The following is a 26,151-nucleotide window of genomic DNA, read 5'->3' as shown; positions in this document are numbered from 1 at the left end:
TTTGTTTTCATTGTTTCATTTAATCTTCATAACAAAACCAAGGGGTCAGCATTACCTTCATCACTTTATAGGTGAAGAAAGCAAGTCGAAGAAAGCTAAGTAACGAGGCAGAGACAGCCAGGACTCAACTTAAGATCTTTTAAAGTAGAAACCACGGAAGTCTATCCCATCCTCTTCAGTTTGTCTCTTGACTTATGCTAAAACTCATTACACAGCAATAGGGGTCAACAAACTTTTTGTGGAAAGGGCCAGAGAGTAAACATTTTCAGCTCTGTGGACCAAGCAGTTCAATACTGCAACTACTCAACAGTGCCATTGTTGCACAAACACAGCCATGGACAATACTCAAATGAACGGACATGGCTGTGTACTAATACACCTTTATTTATACCAACAGGCAAAGGATCGATTTGGCCCTCAGACCATAGTTTGCCCACTCCTGACATAAGAGGATGAGTAAACATACAGGAATCTCATGTCTGTTTCTGCCCTTTTAACCACAATCCTTCCCTTCCCCTATAAGAAACTATCTTTATTAGATTCTTATTGATCCTTCGAGAGTTCCTGTTTTTGCAAATACAAGCCTATGCATATATAGACTTCATCCTCCCACTGCACCTCTTATTTCCCTCAGCCCCATGCCCTCTTCAGCACTTTGTTTTCATTGCCTGGGCATCTGTCTATATTAGTACATAGAGATCTGATATTCCATTTTGCCATTGCATAGTACTTCACTATATAGATATGCCACAGATTAGTCAATCTACTGCTGCCCATTTGTGTGGGTTCCTTGTATTGCTTGAAAATATGACATTTCTTGCTTTCTCTGGTGATTGTGTAGAATAGGTGCCTAGAAGTGGGATTGCTGGGAGGAAGGGTCCATGCATCTATAAATCTGTTAGATTGCCAAATCTCTCCCCCGACCCCAGATTGGTGGTGGTATATTATACTCCCAGCAGCAACCTATAAAAGTGCCCATTTCCCCAGAACCTCATCAATGGTGTATGAGCCAAACCTTTGAATTTAGTCCACTCTGACAGGCAATAAATTATACTTCGGTGTAGTTTTAATTTACATTGATTTTATTGCAAGTGAGAAAGAACACCTTTCCATGCATTTAAAGACTAATTATATGTCTCCTTTTGTTTCATAACCTTTGCCCGTTTTTCTTTTGGGTGGTAGGTTTTTTTCTCTTTTCCAAGTTTAGGCATTCATTAAACATGAAGGAGATGGGCCCTCTGTCCCAGTTCATTATTTCTTTTGACTTGACATATGCTGTTTTATTTTGCCATGGAAAAGGTTTTTTAAATGTTTATGTAGATACATTTATTGATCATAGAGATATATAGGTGTAGCTATAGATACAGACATAAATATCTTCTAGATTTTTTACTCTCTTTGTACTGGACATCTGAGATGAATGTAGGTGAAAAGGATAGAGGTGATGGTGAGAGTCAGAAAGATATTAGAGCTTTTACTCACAAGTAAGTTTGTATCCAAAATTCAAATGGATTATCCAGGTATTATTTTAAATGTTAAGACCGGTGGCAGGTACTGGTACAGAGAACAACTGAGAATAGAGCAAAATGGCCAAGGAAAAGGAGGGAAAGGAAACTATTTTATATCAAGAAAATTATGATGCTAAATGAGTTCTAGTAAGGCTGAAACACATGATATAGACACTTTAAGTATTTTTGTACTTGCTTACATATAATTTTATGGCAAAATGTCTTAAATTGCGTATAACAAAGATATTAGTATCATTGAGCTAGTGTTCAGTAGTGCTCCTTTTGAAGGTTATTATTCTGCTATCATGTTACAAACTTTTTAGAATATTGAGTTCTGTGCTTTTGTTTGGTTTTGTCTGAATTCTCTGCCTAGTATGTTCATCTCATCCTACTCCCATTACTCCAGCAAACGGGAATCAGAAAAGTGAGGTTAAGAAAGATAGCTAAGTTATAGCATTTGCTATGCACCTCAGACTCATTTTTGCTATTGAGATGGCATTGTCACCAAGCAGAGGCAATTTTTTTTTCTGGAGAGGAGAGGCAGGACAGGGGCCTGGGGTGGGGGGTGCGGCCAGAACTGTGATGTCACAGATTGCATTGTCTCTTGGGAAACTCATCCATCAAACCGTCACCTCTGATTCTATGCAGGGTCACTATGAAAGAGGCAGCCTGCCCCAGTTTGGGTATTCTGAAGTGTTAGTATGTAGTGGAGCTGGTGGTGTGAAGCTGATTCATTTTGTTTCAAAGCCCCAAATGGCATGCTGCCGAACACAGGCACAAGCACAGCAGCGTCTCCTTAGAAATAATGACTCCAAGGCAAACAGCCCTCATTGCAAAATGTAGAAGTCTGCCATCTGCTTGTCTCCACTGTGGTTTATTCGTTTCAGGGTTTTAAATGACGTAATAAAAAGGTAAGTCTTCTTTTTAAAAACTGGAGGGGTAAGTGGGAATTCCAGATTGATTATAGCATATCTGGAATATATGTAAGATATTTGCCTTAAGTTAGAAGAGGATTTGAATTTATAAAGTGTGAATATTATTTTCAAATGCAAGTGCAAATCCTGTCCTGGGAAGATAAGGTAAAATCCATATCTTAAAGAAGGTCATGCCTTACAACTTAGCAATTTTATTTGGTATTTTAAAAACATGATTTTTTAAAAAATGAATTTTCATAAAGACAGTAATTTTCCAGATGTTTGATAGTACATATCGATCACGTTTTCATATATGATATTCCACCTTTTCTTGATGTTTGCAATCTATTTTCAGCTTTTGGATGAGTTAAAAACAAGCAGCTGCTATAAATTGTCAAGGGCTCTTAAAATGAGGTGCCAGATAGATTTGGGAAGCGTCTAGCAGATTTCTACATAACTCGTTTGGAATTACTCTGTTATGGGAGGGAGTATAAAGGGTCATAAGACTCAGATGAAGTTTGAAGCTGAGGTGTCCCCTCTCCCATCCCTGAGGGATAGTGACCAGGGTTTGGAGATATAGGAAGAAGCAAATGCACACCTCCGTGCCTCGCCATGACCTATCGTATTCCAGTCGATGAGGAGTCCAGAGGGCTGGGATCCATGACTCCCTGAGGATTCGCCTGGCAGGAATGAATGCCAGCAAACACCCCCCTTCCACCCCTCCCCTCCTAGCTCCCCAGGAGAGGCGCTTCTGCAGAAGTCATTTGGTGTGTGTGCTGGTTTTCCTTGTGAGAGGATTAGAGAATAGGGGAGTGCTTTGTGAGAAAAATCCTGGGAGAGGTTGCTGGGAAGAAATCAAACAGAGGGAAGGAAGACTTCAGCTTTCAGAGTCCCCTCAGTCAAGTAAGTCTGAGACCCAGTTGCCTGGCCTAGAGCAGCTGAGGGGTTGTTTCCTTTCGTCCACACTAGGAGAAACTGGTAAGGCTCATTTTATTCTCTACTGCTCTGGGATGCTACTGTAATTGCTTTACTGAAGCGCAGGGGTCAGAAGGGAGGGAAGTTGGTTAGTGACTCTGCGGACGTCCTGCATCGTCTCTCTCTGGTGTATGAGGACGGCGCTGTTTCTGGTACAAAGGGCTGGTAGCCACAGAACAATTTTACTTTTCCCAAACTTGATTAGCATCACTTCTGAGCAACTGACTTAAGCAAAACGCATGCCCACGCAAAAACTATACCCCATAGAGGAATGCACTTATCTATCAGATACTCGGATCTTTAAAGCATTTCTATCTCAATTTGATTAGTTTGGGGGGTACAACTTCAGGAGAGTGAGAGAAAAACCCGGTCCTTCTGGAAATTTTTCAATTGTCTGTTTCCTGTGAGAATGTATTTTTGCCATTGTATGTATCACCTGTTTTGTAACAAGAGCCGTTCAGATCCAAGCCACTGTTAAAAATCCAAGTAGTACCTAGTGCAAGTTCAAGACACTGTGAAAGGAGGGGAGAGTGTTCACACTCAAGTGAGGAAAATGGAACTTGAAGAACTTTATATTCTTTGTCTGTATGCAGAGGAGTTCTAATTGGAAAGAAGAAATGAGGAAGCTACCCTAGAGTCAGAAAGAATAGGTACACGTTTCCTTCAACATTTTCAAAGAATCAGCTCATGCACACAGCTTTCTTGGGCAAATGTTGCTTCTTACTCCCTAATTCCATTCTGTTATTTCTAGAGCTGAGTTTCATATTTGTGTGAAGATATATATAGAATACATTATTTATATTACTTATATATTTAAAATGTATATGTATACACACACATATAAATATATCCTTTTATCATATCCTGGCAAACTTGAGCCTGAAGAGTTTAGAAATATATTGATTCAGTCTGAAGCAAATTATCCCTTAAGCAAGCTACAAAAGTCCTTCTGAGAGGCGTGTTTGGAGTTGGGGGCTGTGTGAAGAAGAGAGAAGTGGCAGACAGCTGTTGTTTCTGTGATGGACAAGTCCAGAAGCCTTTCCTCATAGCTGAGAACCAAATTCCTAAAAACTGCGCACCCTCCCCCATCCCCAAGACAGGGTGGTAATCTTTGTTGTTGTTTTTGCCCTGAGAAAATTTGAGTGCTGCCTAATTTAGGGGGCTCTCTGCATTTTTTCCTCCTCATTAAAATAAAACTAGAAGCATTGCTAAATGCAAAGTTCTGATGATGGATGTTTTGTTTCTAAACTTAACATATGCCAATACACTTATTATCATTTCAGTTGAATCTGCCCATCATGAAAACACTGATCAAGTAAAATGATTCAACACAAATTATTCAAGTCTGCAACTGTTACTTCAGTTTACTTAATTCTACAGTCTTAAGATGATGTGCTTATTAGAATATTCAAAAATTGAAAATGCATGCCATTTATTTCATTAATAACAACCAGGTTATTTAAACTATAGGTTATAAAATATAGGTTTCAACTACAGGTTATAAACTATTTAAATACAGTTTCTTTGCATGCACATTGATATGAAAACCTGAAAAAATATGTGCTTTTTCTTTTAAAATGAAATAATTATTTGCCTGAGATATCCTTTGCCAAAAAATGAAAGTCAATTCCCTTTCAATTTCAGTTTTTTATTCTTTTCTCAACTGAAAATGCTAATTCAACCAAACGGTGTTATCTTTGCCTTTAGGAATTGTTTACAGAATGCTGGCAGTCAATTTGGGAGTCCTGAGTGTGAGATAACAGTTAATCAATTTATCTGTGAACTGTGAAGTTTTCAGGTTTTGATCAACATTATTCACTATTCTCCACCCCATGCTCATTCTGGTTATAAAGACTATTTACCTTCATTATTATATTTGAACCTGAGAGCGTCGAGTTTATTAGAATTGATTTTCTTTCCAGGTTGATCTTCTGAAATACTTTGGCCATTTTTCACTACTGCCTTATGAGGTTATCATTAATCTGGCATATATTTATTGAGTGCTTGGGTGTCACTCATATGGCACACGTTTGCTGTTAGAGATGAAAGCTATGTTTTGTGGAGTTTATTGCAGAGGCGACCAAGGCTAGAAGGGAAAGACCAACTCGTGCTGTTCTAACAATTGTTTGCCAGCTCCCGTGGTTCAGTTGCGAATGTGGTTTCAGCAACAACGAAAAACTCTTAATTCTTCTGAATTATTGATACATTAAAATATGTTACTGGCTACTTGGAACCTGTGAGCTGAGTTAATCAATAACCCTCTCACATTGCACAAGACCCACTGTGTGTTATTCTCATCACTGGCCATTTAAATAATTCAAAAGAAAGGTTTCTCGTGAATTAACCTTGCCATTGCACAAATTGGGAAAATACAGAACAAAACATTCCAGCATCCTTAATCTTTAGAGCTTATAAATTACTGTTCCTTCTCATTTTTTTCTTGATGTATTAGTTTTTTCTGTTAGATGACTTTTGTTAAATGTTTTGATATATCATAATAATACACATAATTTGCAATAATGTCAGTAAGAAAAAAGAATCATGGGAAAGAAATGAACATGTCTTGAATCCACCGTATACCAGACACTGCCCTGGCCCCTTTACAAGCGTGTTATCATTTACTCTTCTCAACAATACTGCAAAATAGGTATTATTGGGCCCATTTTAAAGATGATGGAATGAAGGACCAGAGAATTTAAGAATAAATTCATGCCACACTACTAAGGTAGCAAACCCAAATCTGTTCCCTGCTCCACAAAAGCACTTTTTAGCACACTTCTATATTGCTCTCTTACCAGCCATGTCTTTCTTCCCAGATCTCGTATCAATTGAGAACTCACTATAGCTTACCTTAATGCTTCCAGAGAATCTCCCTTGACAGCTTCTGCCTGTTCCCTATCTTCCTTTATGAGCAGAGAGCCAACACATGTAACTATGGATTGGACAGGCACCATATGTATTTACGTGTAAAAATGGCTTTTGAAACATCAAGGTAGAAACATCATATTAGGTTAAAATACAGAATACAGTATTTTAGATTTGCTCAGTTAAGAGAAATTACAGACTTGGTTTAGTTTGGTTTCTGGCCATGCCTGCCCTGGTTTCCACCAGCTATCCAGTAGGGAGCCCCGGTCTGCATGTACGCTGTGACATATTTGTTTGTATAGAGATCTGCTTGTATAAAGATCTAGGTTTCTATACCGACACAGCCTCACTTTCTGCCCCCAGCAGGTGAGCAGAAGACAGGATGGAGTTGTAGAAAAATGCATCCCTTACCCCCATCTGAAGTTACTGGTTGAGGGAAAGAAAATCATAACACATCATTAATAAAAAGAATTCTAAATATATCAGTGCATTAGTCTGGCACTCTCATAGTATAGTCATTCATTTACCGCAACACAATTATTTAGTCAGCACTATCTATCCAATTGCCTTGTGTACTAGTTTCCGATGGCTGCTGTAATAAATTACCACAAATTATTAAAAATTTAAACAACACGGCCAGGCGCAGTGGCTCATACTTGTAATCCCAGCACATTGGGAGGCTGAGGCAGGAAGATCACTTGAGCCTAGGAGTTCAAGACCAGCTTGGGAAGCATAGAGAAACCCCTCCTCTGCAAAAAAACAAAAAGTTAACCGGGTGTGGTAGCACATGCCTGTGGTCCCAACTACTTGGGAGGCTAAGGAGGGAGGATCCTTTGAGGCCAGGAGTTTGAGGCTGCAATGAGCTATAATCATGCCACTGCACTCCAGCCTGCCCATCTCAAAAAAAAATTAAACAACACAAATTTATTTTATTACATTCCTGGAGGTCTGAAGCACAAAATGGATCTAAAATCAAGGTATCAGCAGGCCTGCATTCCTTCTGAAGGCTCTAGACAAGAATCTGTTCCCTGCTTTTCCAACTTCAAGAGGCTTCTGGCACTCCTTGGCTCATGGCGCTGCATGTTTCTGACTCTGCTTCATTCGTCACATTGCCTTCTCTGACTCTTCTGCCTCCCTCTTTCCACTATAAGGACCTGTGCAATTACACTGGGGCCACCAGGTGACCCCATGGAAATCTTCCCATCTTGCATCCTTAGATCTAACCATACTGAAGGATGTCGAAGGATGTGGTTAAACATCCTTAGCCACATCTGCAAGGTCCCTTTTGCCATGTAACATAACACATACAAAAGTTTGGGAGATTAGAACGTGGACAACTTTGGTGGGGAGCATTGTTCTGACTACCACATCTTCTTTCAATTTTTTTTTTTTTTGAGACAGGATCTCGCTCTGTCACCCAGACTGGAGTGCAGTGGTGCAAACATGGCTCACTGCAGCCTCAACTTCCTGTGGTCAAGTGATCCTCCCACCTCAGCCTCCTGAGTAGCTGGGACTATAGGCATGCACCACCACGCTCAGCTAATTTTTGTATTTTTTGTAGACATGGGGTTTCACCATGTTGCCTAGGCTGGTCTGGAACTCCTGGGCTCAAGCGGTCCACCTGCCACAGCCTCCCAAAGTGCTAGGGTTATAGGTGTGAGCCACCATGCCCAGACACAAATTTCTTTATATTGACTTGATATGTATTTATTCCATGATCTTGTAGGCAGTAGGGAGCCATGGAAATATTTCAAGTGGAGAGGTGAAATGAAAATGATCAGGTTTCCATGTTACAAAGCTCACTGAGAGAGCCCTATGGAGATGGAGGCCCAACTAGGCTGCCTGTTGGAATGCAGGAGAGAGAGGTCGAGAACATGACTTCTGAGAGAATCTGTAGAGAAAAGGACAAGAAGTTTGAGAAATACTAAGGACAGTGCATTGGCAGGACAGCTGAGAGGAAGAGGTTTGTGACTTGGATATCTCAGGTAGATGATGGGGAGGTAGAGAGGATGGGGGACTCTGAGAAGATGTGTGTATGCTGCACTAGGACCTGGGGATAGAACACCGGCCAGAAACACCTTTTCTCCTAAGAAGCTAAAAGCCCATCTGTGAAGACACCAGTAATAATAATAGGAATAACTCATATTCACTGAGTACTTTAGCTTCTTCCAAGCACACTACATTTAATTTTCATATCAACCCTCTTTGGTAGACACTAGTAACATTATCATCTCAGTTTTCTGATGAAGAAACTGAAGCAAGGAGACCTTACGTGATTTGCCCAACATCATGTAATTTGTAAGGAGAGAGAAGGCAGTTGAAGTCAAGTAGTCTGGCTCCAGAATCCATGGTTTTAATTCTTACACTCTACTGCCTTGCTTAACAAACAATTATAATTTTGTGAGATATTTAGGATGAGAGCTACCTGTACATTTAATGGGGGCGGGAGCGAACCACAGGGTTAGCAATTACTGCTATCAAGATGAACTGTGAATTTTTCTGAGGCACATTCCTGTAGAAGCCTGGCTATCAGTAGGGTGTGATCCATGACAAAATAAAACATTTATATGGAGCATTAGCCTGGAAGCCTGGACATCAGGGCAAAATTGGAGAAAGTTCTTATTTCCCTGCTGTCTAAGAATGTATAACCACACTGAGAAAACCATATTGCAATCATAAAAAATAGATGACCAAAAATTAAATGGTTCCAAGGCCCTCTGGATAAATATGAAGTGAGAGCATAGTTCTTTTCTAAAAGAGAGTGGGAAAGAACAAGGCAATAAGAAGGTCAAGATGATGGGATGCAGAGCCATTGTGTACATTCATTGAATGACTTAATGTGTTATGCACTTGCATTCTCCCATTTCCAACAACACTATAAAATAATGGCAGGGTGAAATTTGAATCCCAAGGTCTCTCACTCTGCTATGTGTGTGTTTAAAGAATGTTGGGACAGAGCTCCCTTTGAATAAAATTTTTAAATGCCTTAGGAATCCTAAAATGATGCTTACATTTTGTAAGATCTTGATACCTTGACGTAGTTGTTCTTCATTATCATTATCATTGACTAGTTGTTGGGTGGAGCTGCCCTGGGCGTGTGAAGATTTCAGTATCACTCAATATAGGTGGGTCTTTAAAAGAAAATCATGCCAAGAAAGATAGATGTAAACTTATTTTTTTTAACATTCTCTTTTATTTTCTTTAATATTCTGTATCTTTGTAGAAGCTATAATATGGAATTATAGACTATTTACTTATGGGCTTTAAAAAGCACTGTGGTAATCATTAGGTAATAAATTTCTTACCAAGAGATATTACTGAAAGGAATGTGGTTTTTATTCTTTTATAGCCAGATCACCAGGAAGATATGAGACCTTGCCATTTAAGTTTGCTTTTTAATTTGTGTAACAGAAAGATTCACATTTAACCTTTTCTACTAGACATGTATTTAACAAACAATTATTTGGTATCTACTATGTGAAAGGGACACATTTTATTCCATTTGTTCCTTGCAATTCTTGTTCGGAAAGACCCTCTTTACAGTGGAAGAAGGAGAATCTCAGAGAATGGCCCAGCTAGACTTGAACTCCTGTCTTCTGTCTCAGCCCAGAAGACTTGCTCCCATGTCCTTTAACCTACTTAGCTAAGACAGATATTCAAAGCCACTGAGGAAGGACTCCATATTTCTTCATTTGGAACAGCAAACTAGGAGAGTTTGGTTATATCCCCATGACCAATGGTAGGTATATTTTGGGGCAATTATCTCTATGCTAAAATCAATATTGCTATTTATCAAGATAATCTACAGCTTGCCTTAAAGATAGAGAGGGGATTTCAAAGTCTATTTGTTGAAAAGATTACTCTCTGGAATTGTAGAATTTGCTTCAAAGTGAGATTTGCAAAAAATATGAGATTTATACCATAGCTGTCTACCCAATCCCTGAAAGATTTCCATTCAAGGTGACATCTGTTCAGGCTTACACACTGCTTACCTATGTGTTGGTGAAACACTTTCTGTGAACCTTCTAAATGTTCTCACCGCACTCTGACTTCACCCAATACTCATGACAAGAAGAGGACAAAGCTAGAATTATTATACCAGAGTATCTGACCCTGGGTTCAATGCTGAGAGTGGGTCACAATTAGTTTTAATAGAAAATAACATATAATTACTGACAGGTGCCTTGGGGCATGGGAAAATAGCATTTAAAATAATGTTTTTAGTGATACATTGCCTACAGGATGACATCATGCAAGCTTAATGGCAATGCTTGAAGGTGAGAACTGACTATCATGTTGAAAGGGAAAGTTTGTTCAGATTTATTCATCCACCATCAGGGAATCAAACGTGTCCTAGATTTCTAAGACTAACGAAACAAGAAACTAAAATCTACTATTGAAACCTAAATAAATACAGTTATCAACGTGCTGATAAGATCTGCAAAGACTAATAGCATAAGCCCTTAATGAAAAATTATTTTATTCAATGACTTACCAATACAAAGGTTAGATATCCTTACATCAAAGTAATACTGTATTATTCTTCTCTATAGTTCTGTACCACAAGGAAAAATTAGTGCTTTATTTTTGCTAATTCACAAATTTGTTAAAGTGATCAACAAATTTAATTTCCATATACATGTGTAACTTCAAATGTACAGAGGCGTGAAGCTACTGCAAACACAAGCTTGCTCACTAAATTTTATTTGATAATATCTATTGCCTTGCCATATAACAGCAAGAGCAAACATTCTAAAACTTCTAAGTAAAAGGAAATCATCCGTCTTTTTAAATTATGTGAACTTTACCTTATTTGTAAAGTACTGTATAGAACCAAGAAAAGTGTGGGAAATTGGAACATAATTGGAACATAATAGGCATTTAAGCCTTATATTTTCACAACAAAATTGCCTTAAATTAAAATAAAAATGATATGCAAATAGGATTTGTTTATCCAAATGTGGGCAAAAGGGCTGTAAAGATACCAGTATGTATTAGAACGACATGAATAATTTATTTTATAATGTAAAACCTAATAAAGATTTAATGATCACCCATAAGCCTTTAAAATTATGTGAGTAATAGCACTATGGCAGGCAAATACAGGCAGCTATTACAGCTCTACCAAAACTCTGTTTATAACTCTTTGTATGTTACTTTTTGGAAAGGGTGGGTCACAGAATGATGTAATAAATGGTTGCAAAGAAGTTTCTGTCCCAAGATGCGTATTCAGTGAATTCTAGAGCTCAAGCTGCTTTTCTCTAAAACCATGCAATACATGCCTTTGCTTCAGGACTGGACTAACCATTTTCTGATTTATAAATTTAATGATTTCAATATTATGGAGTAACTTCAGTGAAGAAAAATTGTTTTAGGGGCTTACTTTCCTGCAACGATTATTGCCCTGTTGCTTTTAATTCCATTTGAATGCATGCTATGGAGTAGTTGAGTTAAATCCAGGGCATCTTGGTTATTCTTCACGGATGAGTTCCAGTTCTTTGGGTGATACAACTGAAAGCTCACAAGATGCTGTGTATCGGCACTGAAACAATCAGTCTTTGAGCTTTGGGGAAATTACTCAAGCAGCGAATTAATCATTGCGATTCTGGTCCCCCTTCACAAATGCTAGGTCTCCGAAAAGACTCCCCCCACGCACCCCTGTTCCTGGTGCTCTTATTAAAGGTGTAAAATTTCATAAACCTTTAGTAAAACATTATGAATTCTCTTTTTGTGCAATACAGCTGGTATTTCTTCCAGACATATATTTCCATAATTAAACATCCTAAAATACAAATCCCATTATTATTTGTTATGTCTAGTCAGTAATTAGACCTCAGCTGGTAGGGCAATTTCAGAACAGAGTTTACCAATTTACATACTAATCCAGCAGAGTCTGGTGGGACATGATTAGCATAGATTCAGTCAACATCTTAATTAGCCCTAATCCCAGCATGCACTCCGAGGTGCCTTTACCCCACCCCCACTCATGTAGGTCTTGTTTAGCTGACTATTTTCCTTCAACAAATTCCAGCTCTTCCAAACATATTTTCCAGTGCTCTTTTTCACAGAGGAGATGATTACATCTCAAAGTGGTGTGCCAGGGAGGACATTTTGTGTAAAGCCAGGGAAATGTGAGGCATTGGGCCAGGCGAGTGGTGCATACACAAGTCTGAAGCAAAATCAAGGTACCAGAATCTGTTCTTCTAGAATGTTAGAGTATACCCACTTCCCTGTCCCACCCCCAACTCTAGGTAGCAAGATCTGTAAACCATTCCAAACCTGTGAGAATTTTACCTATTTTGTAAGAAGAATATTCCTTATTCCTGTCCATGATCAGGAGCCCATTTCATCATTTACCAGCTTTCATGTCAGGAAATTCCTTATACCTAAATGAAATCCCCCATATTGCATATTTAAGCCCCTGCCTTTCTATCCATCCATAGTGGAAACAGAGAACAGGTGGCCACCTATGAAAAGCTCGTCTTATAGCTGAGGACCGTAATTAAATTATCTCCTTTACCTTCTCTTCTTCAGGTTGGATTTTTCCAGCTCCTCGACTTTCCTCTGAGCTCCCTTTTCTTCACCTCTTTGATCTTTGTGGTTTTCCTCTGAACTCTTTCCAAGTTCCCCACACCCCCTTTAATTGCGCTCAGAACTAGGCCGAGTATCTTTGAAATCATTTGAATGGCCAGATTTCCTCAGGATAAATACCAACACTTGAGTATACCTCCATATCCAATTTACTTCTAGAATCAGTGCCTGCTGTTAGTTAGCTGGCTAGTTTCACTTATTCCTCTTCCATTTTTCAAAAAACTCATTTGGTGTGCTATTGCATAATCTAGAGGGGATTTCTTCTATTTGCTTTTTTTTTTTTTTTTTTTTTTTTTTTTTGCAGTTTATCAAGGGCACTTTGAGTTTCAATTTCAATTTGCAAAGCTATAAACTACCAGTATCTCCTGCTAAGGTTTGAAGTCATTTGCAAATTCAATTTGAGCATTACCAATAAATTATTGCACAATCCTAGGGGAAAGACATCAATAGCAACTGAGAAGATCCCAGGAGATTATCACTTGCTAAGACCTTCATCTCAAGATTCTTCTCTCTGCTTTCCCTGTTCTCTGCCACTCTTTCCCACTTTGACCTTTGTCTTATGACATAGCCTTTCCCTATTTCACTCTTTTTTCTCTCTCTTTTTTAATTTTTACTTATTCTTTCTCTCTCATCGTGTCTTGCGTTTTCACTCAACACTTTCCAGCCATCCCCTGCTTGAGATTGTTCCCCATCCAGAAAATGTGTCTGATCATAGGGAAGAGACAATGGAATAAGAGAAACATCCCAAACAATTTTCCTTTTTGGCTTTGTACTGACCTAGCTGAAATCAGGTCACGTGTCTCACAGAAAAAAGCAAGTCAAAAGTGCTGACTGATGGATATAATAAACATCAGGGCAAAGAAGTGAAGATGGCTACTTGGCCAGGCGGGGTGGCCACGCCTATAATCCCGGCACTTTGGGAGGCCGAGGTGGGTGGATCACTTGAGCCCAGGAGTTTGAGACCAGCCCAAGCAACATGGCGAGACCTCATCTCTACAGAAAATAAGAAAATTAGCTGGGTGTGGTGGCGTGTGCCTGCAGTCCCATCTACTCCGGAGACTGAGGTGGGAGGATTGCTTGAGCCCAGGAGATCAAGGCTGCAGTGAGCTAGGATTGCACCACTACACTCCAGCCTGGGTGACAAAGCAAGAATCTGTCTCAAAAAAAAAAAAAAAGTGGCTATTTGAGTCTAGCAGTGACAGGTCAGGAACTGTTTGCAGCCTCGAAGCCTCAAGACCTTTCTGGCCACACAAAAAGAGCTAGTCAGAGTGTTGCAAGGTTCGTGTGTAAAAGAACTAGCCGAATTCACCTCCAGACTCTAGCTTGACTTGTCAGGGGCCAAGCATGTGTTTTGAATTCCAGAAGGTGTCCCAGCTTGCTTTAAAAGTCAGGGTCTGTATCAATCTCTGTCTAGAGGCTTAAGAATCCTTAAGATTATAAAAGGTTTATTCATATGGTTTTGGAGATTTTTTTGAAATAGTTGTACATCTGTGAGCAAGAAGCAGGTGTGAGGGCTTTGACCTAGATGTCTTCATAGCCAAAAATATCTCTTGCTATTAAGAGCTACAAAAACGGTTCAAATATCTCATATTGTTGCACTACTTCAGGGGCTACGGATGGAAGATCAAATGCCAAGGATGATGTTGTGAGTCTCTGTTTGACTGGTTGGTTGATTTGGTTTGTTTTTTATTTTTGTATGGCCGCTTGAATTGTGTGTGTGTATTTGATGCAACTTAAAGTTTTAAATTTCCTCACCAATAAATAACTTACATTCTAGATGTTTAATTAATATGCATATCCTTAATCTCTTTGTTTCCCATTCTAATTTCTGATGGCTTTTCTGAAATCATGTGAGGCAAATACACTCTCCCACTTTTCACCTGACCAGACCCAGAAGTGTGTGCAAGAAAGGACTTTGATGGTTAGTTTAGTAACTACCAGGAGCCATCACGGAGGCTTTACCAGCTCAAGTTAAGAAAAGGATTATTAGTGGAAATGAAATATGGTGCAGTCACTTTGGAAATGGTTTGGCAGTTCCTCAAAAAGTTAAACATAAGGTTACCATATGATCCAACGAGTGTACTTCTAGGTATATATCCAAGAGAAATGAAAGCATATGTTCACACAACAACATGTATATGAATGTTCATAGCAGCATTATTTACAATAGCCAAAAAGTGGAAACAGCGCAAATGTTTATCAGTGGATGAATGGATAAATAAAACGTAGCATATTGCTGGGCGCGGTGGCTCATGCCTATAATCCTAGCACTTTGGGAGGCCGAGGCAGGTGGATCATTTGAGGTCAGGAGTTTGAGTCCACCCTGGCCAACATGGTGAAACCACCATCTCTACTAAAAATACAAAAAAATAAAAATAGCTGGACGTGGTGGTACATGCCTGTAATCCTAGCTTCTCAGGAGGCTGAGGCAGGAGAATCGCTTGAACCCGGGAGGTGGAGGTTGTGGTGAGCCGAGATCACACCATTGCACTCCAGCCTGGGCAACAAGAGCCAAACACTGTCTGAAAACAAACAAACAAACAAACAGATACACACACAAAACAAGCAAACAAACAAAAACCCTCTTTTAACTCCATAGTTAAAACCATAGTTTTGCATTCCTAGCTGTCATGAGTGAAGCTGAGATTTAAAAAAGTAATATAGGACTATCACAAACCAAAGTTACATCTAACATAAATGTCCATTCATATTTCATTTGGCTGTGATTGTGTATTTGTGGCATGTATATGGGTGTGTAGGGAGGATGCGTGTGTACTCATACAATGTTAGGATCAACAGGACCATAGGAATCTCCTAATTCAAGCTCAATATTAACACATTCAATATACATAGGTTCGATATTTATAATATATACTGCTGATTGTGCAATAATTCTTCACATTCCCATGGCCTTCTTTAAGAGGCCATCATAGCACATATCTAGTTTTATCCTAACATAATTCTACGAGCTTGCTAGAGGGCATTATTATTATTCTACTGAGAAAATGGGCAGCTAATTCCAAAGAGGTCCAGCTTTGGCTCAGTCTTACACGGCATGTGAATGGTGAGGTTGAGGATTAAAACCCAGATTCCACATCCTTGCTCAGAGTACTTCATTCTGGCCCACAATCTCTAAAGCTACAACTGTCTAAATACAAACAAACAAACAAAAAACAAACAAAAAAACAAATGCAGGATATCCATGCATTTCCGTACAACCGGATAGTATTCAGCTCTAAAAAGTATTATTCAGCTGCTGATACATGCTACATCATGCTCAGAGAAAGAAGGCAGTCACAGAGGATCACATATTGTAGGATTCCATTTATGTGAAATGTCCAGAATAGGCAAATTCATAGAGATAGAAAGTCAATTAGTGGTTGCAAGGGGCTAGGGGTGAAGGGTAGGGGAAAAGGGAGTGACTGCTAATGGGCACAGCGTTTCTTTTATTGGGGGGATAAAGCTGTTCTAAAATTAGATGGTGATGATGGTTGTAGGACACTGGGAATACAATTTAAAACATTACATTGTCCACATTAGATGGGTACATTGTGTGGTATGTGAATTGTATCTCAACTAAACTTTAAAAAAAAAGAAAAGAGAAAGGGGTTATGATACAGAGCCGTGTTCCTAGGTCACTCACAAAATGCTTTTAATTGTTACAGTTTAAAAAGAATTAACTAACTCCTATTATCATTTTAATAGAACTCTCCCTCCAACATGCACTGTTTCAGATATTATACAAGACAGTGTAGACAGTGTATTTAGACAGTTGTAGCTTTAGAGATTGTGGGCCAGAATGAAGTACTCTGAGCAAGGATGTGGAATCTGGGTTTTAATCCTCAACCTCACCATTCACATGCCGTGTAAGACTGAGCCAAAGCTGGACCTCTTTGGAATTAGCTGCCCATTTTCTCAGTAGAATAATAATAATGCCCTCTAGCAAGCTCGTAGAATTATGTTAGGATAAAATTAGATGTGTGCTATGATGGCCTCTTAAAGAAGGCCATGGGAATGTGAAGAATTATTGCACAATCAGCAGTGTATATTATAAATATCGAACCTATGTATATTGAATATGTTAATATTGAGCTTGAATTAGGAGATTCCTATGGTCCTGCTGATCCTAACATTGTATGAGTACACACGCATCCTCCCTACACACCCATATACATGCCACAAATACACAATCACAGCCAAATGAAATATGAATGGACATTTATGTTAGATGTAACTTTGGTTTGTGATAGTCCTATATTACTTTTTTAAATCTCAGTTTCACTCATGACAGCTAGGAATGCAAAACTATGGTTTTAACTATGGAGTTAAAAGAGGGTTTTTGTTTGTTTGCTTGTTTTGTGTGTGTATCTGTTTGTTTCTTTGTTTGTTTGTTTGTTTTGAGATAGTGTTTGGCTCTTGTTGCCCAGGCTGGAGTGCAATGGTGTGATCTCGGCTCACCACAACCTCTGCCTCCCCGGTTCAAGAGATTCTCCTGCCTCAGCCTCCTGAGAAGCTAGGATTACAGGCATGCGCCACCATGCCCAGCTAATTTTGTATTTTTAGTAGAGATGGAGTTTCTCCCTGTTGGTCAGGCTGGTCTCAAACTCCTGACCTCAGGTGATCCGCCCACCTCAGCCTCCCAAAGTGCTGGGATTACAGGCGTGAGCCACCACACCCAGCCAAAAGAGTTTTTAAAAAGAGCGAAAAAGGCAAAGGAAATGAGATCCAATTATGCCTCCAGATTTATGAGAATTGTAAATACTGTTTTAATAACTTCTAGAAGAGCGTCTGAAACAGTAAAAGTAAGTAGATTTCTCATTCATAACTGTTTACAAATTCTTTTCTGAACAAGTTGAAAATTCGGGGTAAAGAGATTTTCTTTGAGAAAGTTAACTCATTGTCCAAAATTCCTTTGACTCCAGATGCCAAGACAAATATTGAGAGTAATGTCATATGGTTCTGTAATAGTAATATTCTAAGCTCTACTGAGACAGCATATTCTTCTACAAGTAGGAAAAATATATTTTTATTAGGTATGAAAAATAGATTTTTGATATAACTTTTTTTATTATGAAATAGTTGGAGACACAACGCCGGGTGCAGTGGCTCATGCCTGTAATCCCAGCACTTTGGGAGGCCGAAGTGGGTGGATCACGAGGTCAGGAGATTGAGACCATCCTGGCTAACACGGTGGAAACCCCGTCTCTGCTAAATATACAAAAAATTAGCTGGGTGTGGTGGTGGGTGCCTGTAGTCCCAGCTACTCGGGAGGCTGAGGCAGGAGAATGGTGTGAACCCAGAAGGTAGAGTTTGCAGTGAGCCAAGATCACACCACTGCACTCCAGCCTGGGCAGCAGAGTGAGACTCCATCTCAAAAAAAAAAAAAAAAAAAGAAAGAAAGAAATATTTGGAGACACACAAGAGTTTGCAAAACTAATGCAGAGAGTTCCCCCGTACCATTCATGCGGCTTCCCCCAATGATAACATCTTTCATAACCACAGTAATGTCAAAACCAGGACATTGACTTTGACACAGTATTGTCAAAAATAGATTTTCATATGGCAAAATTTCCCTTAGAAATTGGACTACAAATTATGACATCATTTCAAGTCTCAAGTGTCACAGTTGGATCAAGCTTTTATTATTAAAGGGTATAATTTGATTCTTTGTGTAAACAAGCATTGCCCTAAGTGTTTTTTTAATTACATGCATTGAAACCTGAATAATAGTTCATTTCAGCTTACATTTGTATCTAAAAATACTAATAAGCTCCACTTCAAAATATATAGTACTATTTTTAAAAACTCTGTGTCGCTTTCAAACAACACTTAGATCATTAAATTAGATCCTCATTGTTCCCTCAGAGGTGACAGGCATTATTAAAATGTATTCTGCATATTTTGTTTCTGTAATTATGTCTAATCAGTGTGAATTGATGCTGTGGAAAATACTTAATTAAAAACACATATTTGAGCTATAAGTGGGAAACAAAGGAGAAACTCTCATAGTTGGACTCTAAATGACAAGAACTGATAGAAAGTTGAAATATTAGACAAGACCAGCAGCCCGGAAAGAAAAAATGTGTTAATAGGTAGAAAATGCAAAATGTCTATAGAAATATCCTGACCTTAAAACAAAAGAAAGGGCTTTGTCATTGTGTATTCTTTTTCCCCTGCAGAATCGATTCTGAAAGATGTGGAGATCTCATAAACGTCTCCAAAGAACAGTTCACAGCACCCAGGGAGTGAGGCTTTCTGAAAGAAATGCCTTCCCATGCCGTGTAAATGGCATGTGTCAAGGGGGAAAGGCCCCAGCGCTGTGGTGATTGAGCAGGGGCTGCTGTGGGCAGCTTCTTTTGTGTCCTGATCATTTACATGACTTAAACACAACAATGTGCTCCATCGTCAATAACACAAGACGCTTTGCCATAGCAACAGTTTCAGAATGTGGCACAGCCTCAGTGGTGTCCCTGAAACAGAAAAGTTCCCTAAAGAAACACTCCTTATGAATATGTTCAGAGATTTCTTTATCCTACTAGGACTTGTTTCAAATTCCATTGGGTTTAGGTTTTATTTGCACAGCCCATCTTTCCTTTGCTCTGTGAGAACCAGCTTTGGGGAGAAGTTGGGAGAGACACGACTGTGGGGTCAGAGGGTGGGAATACATACATGGCTGTGATAGAAATGGAATTCTTAAGAACATTCTCAGAAAACTGTTAATGCTATCCAGAAAATCATGTAAAATTCAGGAATGCAACATACATCCCAAAGTCATTGTTGGTTTCCTTGAAGGTCTGTAATAAATGGCCCTTTTAGTGTTTGTACATTTTGCTTCTTTCCATCACAACATGTGCATGTACTGTGACACACTTTAGACAATCATAAGGACATGAACCCCACACTCAATGGCATTGTCCAAAAGACACAGCACATACGTTATCAAAGCTGTGATTAAACTCCAATACCTCCCTCTAATTTCAAGGTCATTTTCTGGCAAGACACAATTTTCCCGTTAAGAAAGTACCCATCCTCCCCCACCCCCCTTTTTTAAGCAATAGCGCTTTCTACAAGTTTGAATCTAAGAGTTGTTCTAGTGAAACTTTCACCTAAGACAGCATAGAAGAGAAGAAAAACATAAATAATTTTAATGATAAGTGATAACAGTTGAATTATATTTGGCTATGTAACATACAGTGGTGTTTTACCTTTAGGGGATAGTTAGAGCACTTTATAGTTTGTCTGGCTCAGTGAGAAGGAAATTGTTTACCTTGATATGTTTGTGTTTCTGAAAGATGTGCCTTCTGTGGCATATGTGCCATGTTGCCCCCTTTCCTCATCTGTTCCCCTTCGTTGATTTCTGGGAAGTAGCCATCCCTTAACACTGGAGCTGCCTATAGTGATAGATGATACTCTGAATCTGTGCACCTGACTCCATAGTAATCTATAAATTATTGATGAGCTGGTAATAAAAAATCCTAAATGTTCCTGCTTCTCAGGGAGCCACAGACCCCAGGGGTCGCCAAGCAATGAAAGATCAAACTGGACTCACCAGTGAAAACACAATTAATTATTTACACACATCAGCATTTGACATTGGTATCATTTGAATCAGGAGATCCTTTGTTGGCTACATTGCTACATTGATTTGTGCTCCAAAGACTGTAAGTTTGGATGCACCCTTGTTCAGGCAAAGGGAGATGAGTAGATAGTGAGTGATGAAAGGTGAGCACTGAGTGTCAAATTTTATGCACATGTTAATATAAAGAAATTGATGTCATATATTATAGTGATATTTTAAGGAGTTTTGAAAACACAAAGATTGTGTGTGGGTGCAAAGTGAAAAGGAAAGGGGATAGAGAAGCAATTATAATTCTCTTATCTCAGTCCAGTAAAGCCAAATTAATTTAACCAGAGCTGGGGAGAAGTCTCAAGAGAAACACCTTCTGAATAAGACCCCACTGGAGAAACTTAAGCAACACCAGCGAGGAGTAGCTCCCTCTCATGTCTCTTGGTTGCTCTGCTGTCCTCTAAAATGATTTCCTGAGGGCAGCAGGGCTGGTGAGTTTCATTGCAGAAACTTCGAGTCCTCTATCATAGGCATTTTATGCGTTAAATTGTGCGAGTAAAACACGTCCTCCTGAGTTGGAGTGCCTCTAATATTTAGCCTACTCAAAAGGCTGAGCAGGTTCAGTTCTTTCTGTGAACCTGGGGAAGAGAAATAAAAATCTTTATTTTTGTATGTTCTGTAATTTTCAAGGCTTTTTTTTTTTTTTTTTTTTTTTTTTTTACGGTTGAAGGACTGCCATTTTAATGCTGTGGATTTTGTGGGCCGCTGCTCAGCAATGGGGAAATTTCATTAAGCTGAGCCAAAGCTAATTTTGAAGCAGTTCTGAGACATTCCCTATTAAGTAGAGAAAGGATTTGATTCCTTATCCTTCCTTTCATGCTTGAGGGATCTCAGAACCCTTGACAAAGCAATGACTGCAATACTGACTGAAAGTAAAGGAAGCCCTATTCAAATGGTTAGCATTGCCTCCCAGATGCCAAAATTCCCAATTTTTTAAGAAAGTTCATCATTCAGAACTATTAAGAATTTTTCCACTCTTTGGTAGAAGAATAATAGGTCATAGATTTATAGAGAGGTCTTTCTTCAATCAGTTCAGACGCCTCAATTGCTCACTGTCTCAAAAGATGGAGTGTAAACATGTGTAATATTTAATTTCTATGTACAAGCAAAGACTCATAATTTTCTGGACCACACAGAATCTCTGTAAAAGTTTTGGATCTAATCTCTGCTTCTGTACTAATTCCAAAAAAGTCAATGAAGTCTGAAGGCATTTGGCAATAGAACTAACCAATTTAAACTCTGTGCTTTAGCCTACAACCCAAAAGTCAATGTTTCATAAATATTTGAACATAGCTATTGGAAGTCCCGCTGGTGATCTTTTAAGTTGTACTTTGCTTTTGGACGAAGAACCATATCGGAGTATCATTCTCCCATAAAAATCTGTAAAATAATGTTTAAATAGTCGCACATTACAAAAAAATTAAATTCCACAAGTTTATTGCCCTGTGGATATTGGGCAAAGTGACTGATGCCCACGCCCATGGATTAATCAGGTTATAACCAAAAATTTCCCTTATATTCATCCTTGGTTCACATACTCTACTATCAGGAAGGTCACCCAAGACTAAGATAGAGGGCAAATGGGGCCTGGTAGCAACACTGATTTTGCTCACCATCTAAGTGGCTGGTTCTGATCATCATCATATTATTGTGCTGTTTTTCCTTTTAAATTGTTACCACCTCCATAGATCCAGCTCCTGTCCTATAGAGTATTCAGTTACTGGGTGGATTATTATCTTGGTTTGGGTTCTCTTGGATGCAGACCTTGAGACAAAATTTCAAGGGCATGTAATTTATTTGGGGGAGAGAGACAAGGAAGAGAGGAAAACCAATAAAGAATGGGTTATCAGGTAAGTTACCACTGTGGGCACTGAAGCTTAATCTTATTGGGGAACTCTGAGATCCAGTGGAAAACATACTCTCAGAGATATCCTATCTGAGGGACAAGGGAGCGGGGGTATTAATACACCAATTCTGGCCAGTCACTGCATGAGGACTGCACAGTGGTAGAAGTGGGAGATATTAATTCTCCAGCACTTCTGGGCTGCCATATGCAAGCAAAGCTGGCTCCAGCACCAGAGAAAACTCTCTGGTAAAAAAATTGTAGAGACTGGCAGTTGGATGTCAGGCTACTGGGCATAGAAATGGAAAGGCCTAAGGGAATATGAGCAGAGAATTGATCTATCTGGTTGATATTGAGAATCAATTTCATTGTCTACAACCCCAAAGGCAATAAACAGACTCCATGGGTGCCTGCAAGAGCCTTGTCAATATTCTTCCACGAGGAAGAGAATAGTTTTCCCATGGCTTGTTTTTTTTTTTTTTAAATCACCATCTACTTCTACTGTATGTGATTTGTCATCTGAATATGAGAGCTTAAAGAGATTCACTTACCTTCCCAGACCCAGCTCTAACCCAGACAGAGGATAAACTGGAAGAGTAAGGGTATGGGAATCTGAATCTAACGAAACAGAATAGGCCAGAAAGGGTTCAAATCTAGGCTGGAAACTGACTGTTGGCATTTGGCAGGTGGATAGCTCTCCTATTTGCAGGAGGGAGTGAAGTCTGCACAGACAAGTGAAGAGGGATGACAGTAGGTCCAGCAATTAGTGACAGATGGAGAGTCACATTGTCAAGCTGTTGGCATTGAAAAGAACCAACAGGAAGTGGCAGGTACAGACCCTTGGCAAAAGGCCATAGGAAGGGGGCCAACCTGACAGGTGTGGGCATTGAAGAGGAGGGAGGAGAAGGTTCTTTTGTAGTTTGTTTATCCACAAACGGTAGTGTCTTTATCCTGGACAAAGCACAGGTGGATAATGTCAACATTGAGATTGGAAGGAGAAGCTTGGAATTCAGGGGCATAGTTCAAGTCACAGAATAACTAAATTAATGAACAGGGCACCAAGTCAATGACACAAGCACAAGAAGCTCTATGATTTTAGTTAGAACTTCTTTTGATTGCAAATGGCAAAAAATGGTTTTACTTTAAGAAAAAATATAAAGTGTGTGTAGTGTGTGCATGTGTGTGTGTAGAGTGTATCAGTTATCCAGCACTGCATAACAAACCATCATAAAATTTAGTGGCTTAAAACAACAATCTTTAGCCATGATTCTGTGGGTCAGCAATTAGCTGGATTCAGCTGGGCAATTCTTCTGCTTGGCTCACTTGGGGTCACTCATGTGTCTGCAGTCAGCTGGCAGGTGATGACAGGGCTGGTGGATCTAGAAAACACCAGCTGAGATGCTTCTACATGATCTACATGATCAATCGCTGCTCCACCTCGTCTCTCATCCTCCAGGTGGCCAGTCTGGCCCACTTTATATATTAATGAAAGGTTCCCAGTGGCCAGCGAGCACAAGCCCCAAACCACAAACACTTTTTAGCCTCTGCTTGCTTCATGTTTGCTAATGTCCCATTGACCAATAAGAGTCATGTGGCCACACCCAGGTTCAAAGAGTGGGTAGCTTTCACTTGTTGACATAATTTGTGACCAATTCATGTGATCTACTATCAGAGGGCATTTGAAGCTGCACAGAAACAGGAATACAATGGTAGAATGACCTGTTTGCTTCTTCCTGTTTCTATTCTTTCTCTCTACCAACTTCAGTCTCATGGGCGAGCTGTCTTCATAAGGCAGGAGCTCCGGGTCACTTTTAGCTCTTGGGATCACATCCTCACTGCATCATAACCTGAGAGGAAAGTACTCTCTTCTGTCAGGCCCAATTTAGAAAATCCTGCAACTAAAGCTTATTGGCCTGGCTTGCATACTGGGGGATGATACTGGTGGCTCATATTCAACCCAGATGATGGGAGAGGAAGGGGGAAGAACTGTTCCTCCCATGTTTTCTTTGCCTTTCTCTGGCTTAATTCTTGTGTTTCCTAGATTCCATTTTTTCTCTTTCTTGGTTTTCTCTTTCATTTTTTTCTGGAACACATACTGGAAAATGTTACATGGAAGGCAACTTTTTTGAGGTCTTGCATATCCATTCTTCCGCTGTCCAACTTGAAGGAAAATTTGATTTATTTCCCCATAGGGCTTATCCTCTAAGATATTATGTAATTTCCTTGTTCGTTGTGTTTCTTTTCTATCGTTTTTATATCCTGCTATGCAAGCACATCAAAGGCAGAGTTTTTTGTCAGTTTATTTCACTGGTGTGTCTCAAGCATCTAGACCAGTGTATACAGCAGGCACTCAATCAATATTTGTGGAATTACTGAATGAATCAGGCTGAGTTTTCTGTAGCACATGCTCCTAATGTCACCCTTTGTCCCTCCAGTCCCCACTGCACTGTGGGTTTTTGAGGGTTTTGTGCATTTTCACATCTCCAGTGCCTTGCCCACTCTGGCATGTGTGGGAGTCCCATAAATCAGGGGCCCCCAAGTCCCCAGGCCATGGACTAGTACCGGTCCCAGTCTGTGGCTTGTTAGGAACCAGGCTACACAGTAGGAGGTGAGTGGCCAGTGAGTGAGCATTATCGCCTGAGCTCTGTCTCTTGTCAGATCAGCTGCGGCATTAGACTCTCATAGGAGCGCAAACCTTATTGTGAACTGTGCATGCGAGGGATCTAGGTTGCCCACTCCTTATGGTAATCTAACGCTTGATGATCTGAAGTGGAACAGTTTCATCCTGAGACCACCTTCCTCCCACCCATCCCAGATTCATGGAAAAATTGTCTTCCATGAAACCGGTCCCTGGCGCCAAAAGGGTTGGGGCATCACTGCCATAAATTGTTCTTGAATGAATAACTGAATTACCAGGGAAAGCAAAACTAGCTAATGCTATTTGGAGGGAAAGTTCTTCTCAGGACAGAAGTGTTTTCTGTAATATTTAAATTATATTCTCGAGGTAGAGGAAGTACATGAATAAACTTATAGAATAAGACCAAATTTATTTTGCTTGCTGCTATATTTATATATAACTATAACTATATTAGTATCTCTATATCTAGATGCCCTAGTTAAAGATTCAGTTGACCCAGCTGGAATTCCGTCTTTGCCAGGACTATCTCTGCTGTGAAAAATCTTCTCTTTTCAAATCCTGTGTATAAAGCAAGCTGCCTATAAATATTTGTTGTCTGAATAACCATAGAAATGATGCATACATCTTTCTAATGTTTCACAGAGGGGTTTAGTTAACTGAAGCTAAAGAACAGTTCTATTAAAATCTTGGTAGAATTTTCTGTTATTCAAGTAGAATGCTTGGCAGGGACAAATTATACAGTGTAATCTTTTGGCAATTTTCTTTTGCATTCCTGTGAAGCACAGCCTTTAAAGGTATTGCTGGGAAGAGTTTTGTTTTCCAAAAGTGATGATAGATTTCGGCAAAAGGCCATAAAACTTATCAATGTTTTTTAACCTCCATCAACAAAATAATTAAATTTTGTTGTGTTTTCAAATTTGAGGGGATTTTTATTTTTCATATTTCAACTCTTTGAGTTTTCATTAGAAAAGCAATGTTTTCCTTGTTTTAAGAAATACAGGTTTTTATTTCTACCTTTTTGACCAATGATGTATAGGAAAGTTTAAGGAGGCACAGACCTCATCCCCAATTATTAAGAGCAGATGTTTTCTGAGAAATGTGCTGTGGATGATTTTAGCATTAACAACACCCAGTGTGGACAATATTGTCTTGGCGAGAACTTTGGTTACTGCACCAGAGTTGATTTCTAA

At 39.4% G+C, this 26,151-nt stretch overlaps 1 protein-coding gene across 5 annotated transcripts in view; it reads left to right on the top strand.

The window, feature by feature from the left end:
* MID1 (midline 1) overlaps positions 1 to 26,151 on the top strand; it is a 388,014-nt gene that overhangs the window by 153,970 nt on the left and 207,893 nt on the right. The window contains exon 1 of one of the 5 annotated variants that reach the window (XM_034949642.3): positions 2,145 to 2,419. The exons of 3 other annotated variants lie outside the window; for them this stretch is intronic. The gene's annotated coding sequence lies outside the window, so the exon portion shown is untranslated. Of the gene's footprint in view, positions 1 to 2,144; positions 2,420 to 2,925; positions 3,401 to 26,151 lie in introns of those variants that run through there. One more of the 5 variants, XM_055106716.2, reaches the window with a different exon arrangement.

This window comes from Pan paniscus, chromosome X, assembly GCF_029289425.2.
Source record: "Pan paniscus chromosome X, NHGRI_mPanPan1-v2.0_pri, whole genome shotgun sequence".
In the NCBI taxonomy this organism is placed as follows: Eukaryota; Metazoa; Chordata; class Mammalia; order Primates; family Hominidae; genus Pan; species Pan paniscus.
Note: the sequence above shows the minus strand (reverse complement) of the source record. Positions and strands in the feature narration are given on the sequence as shown.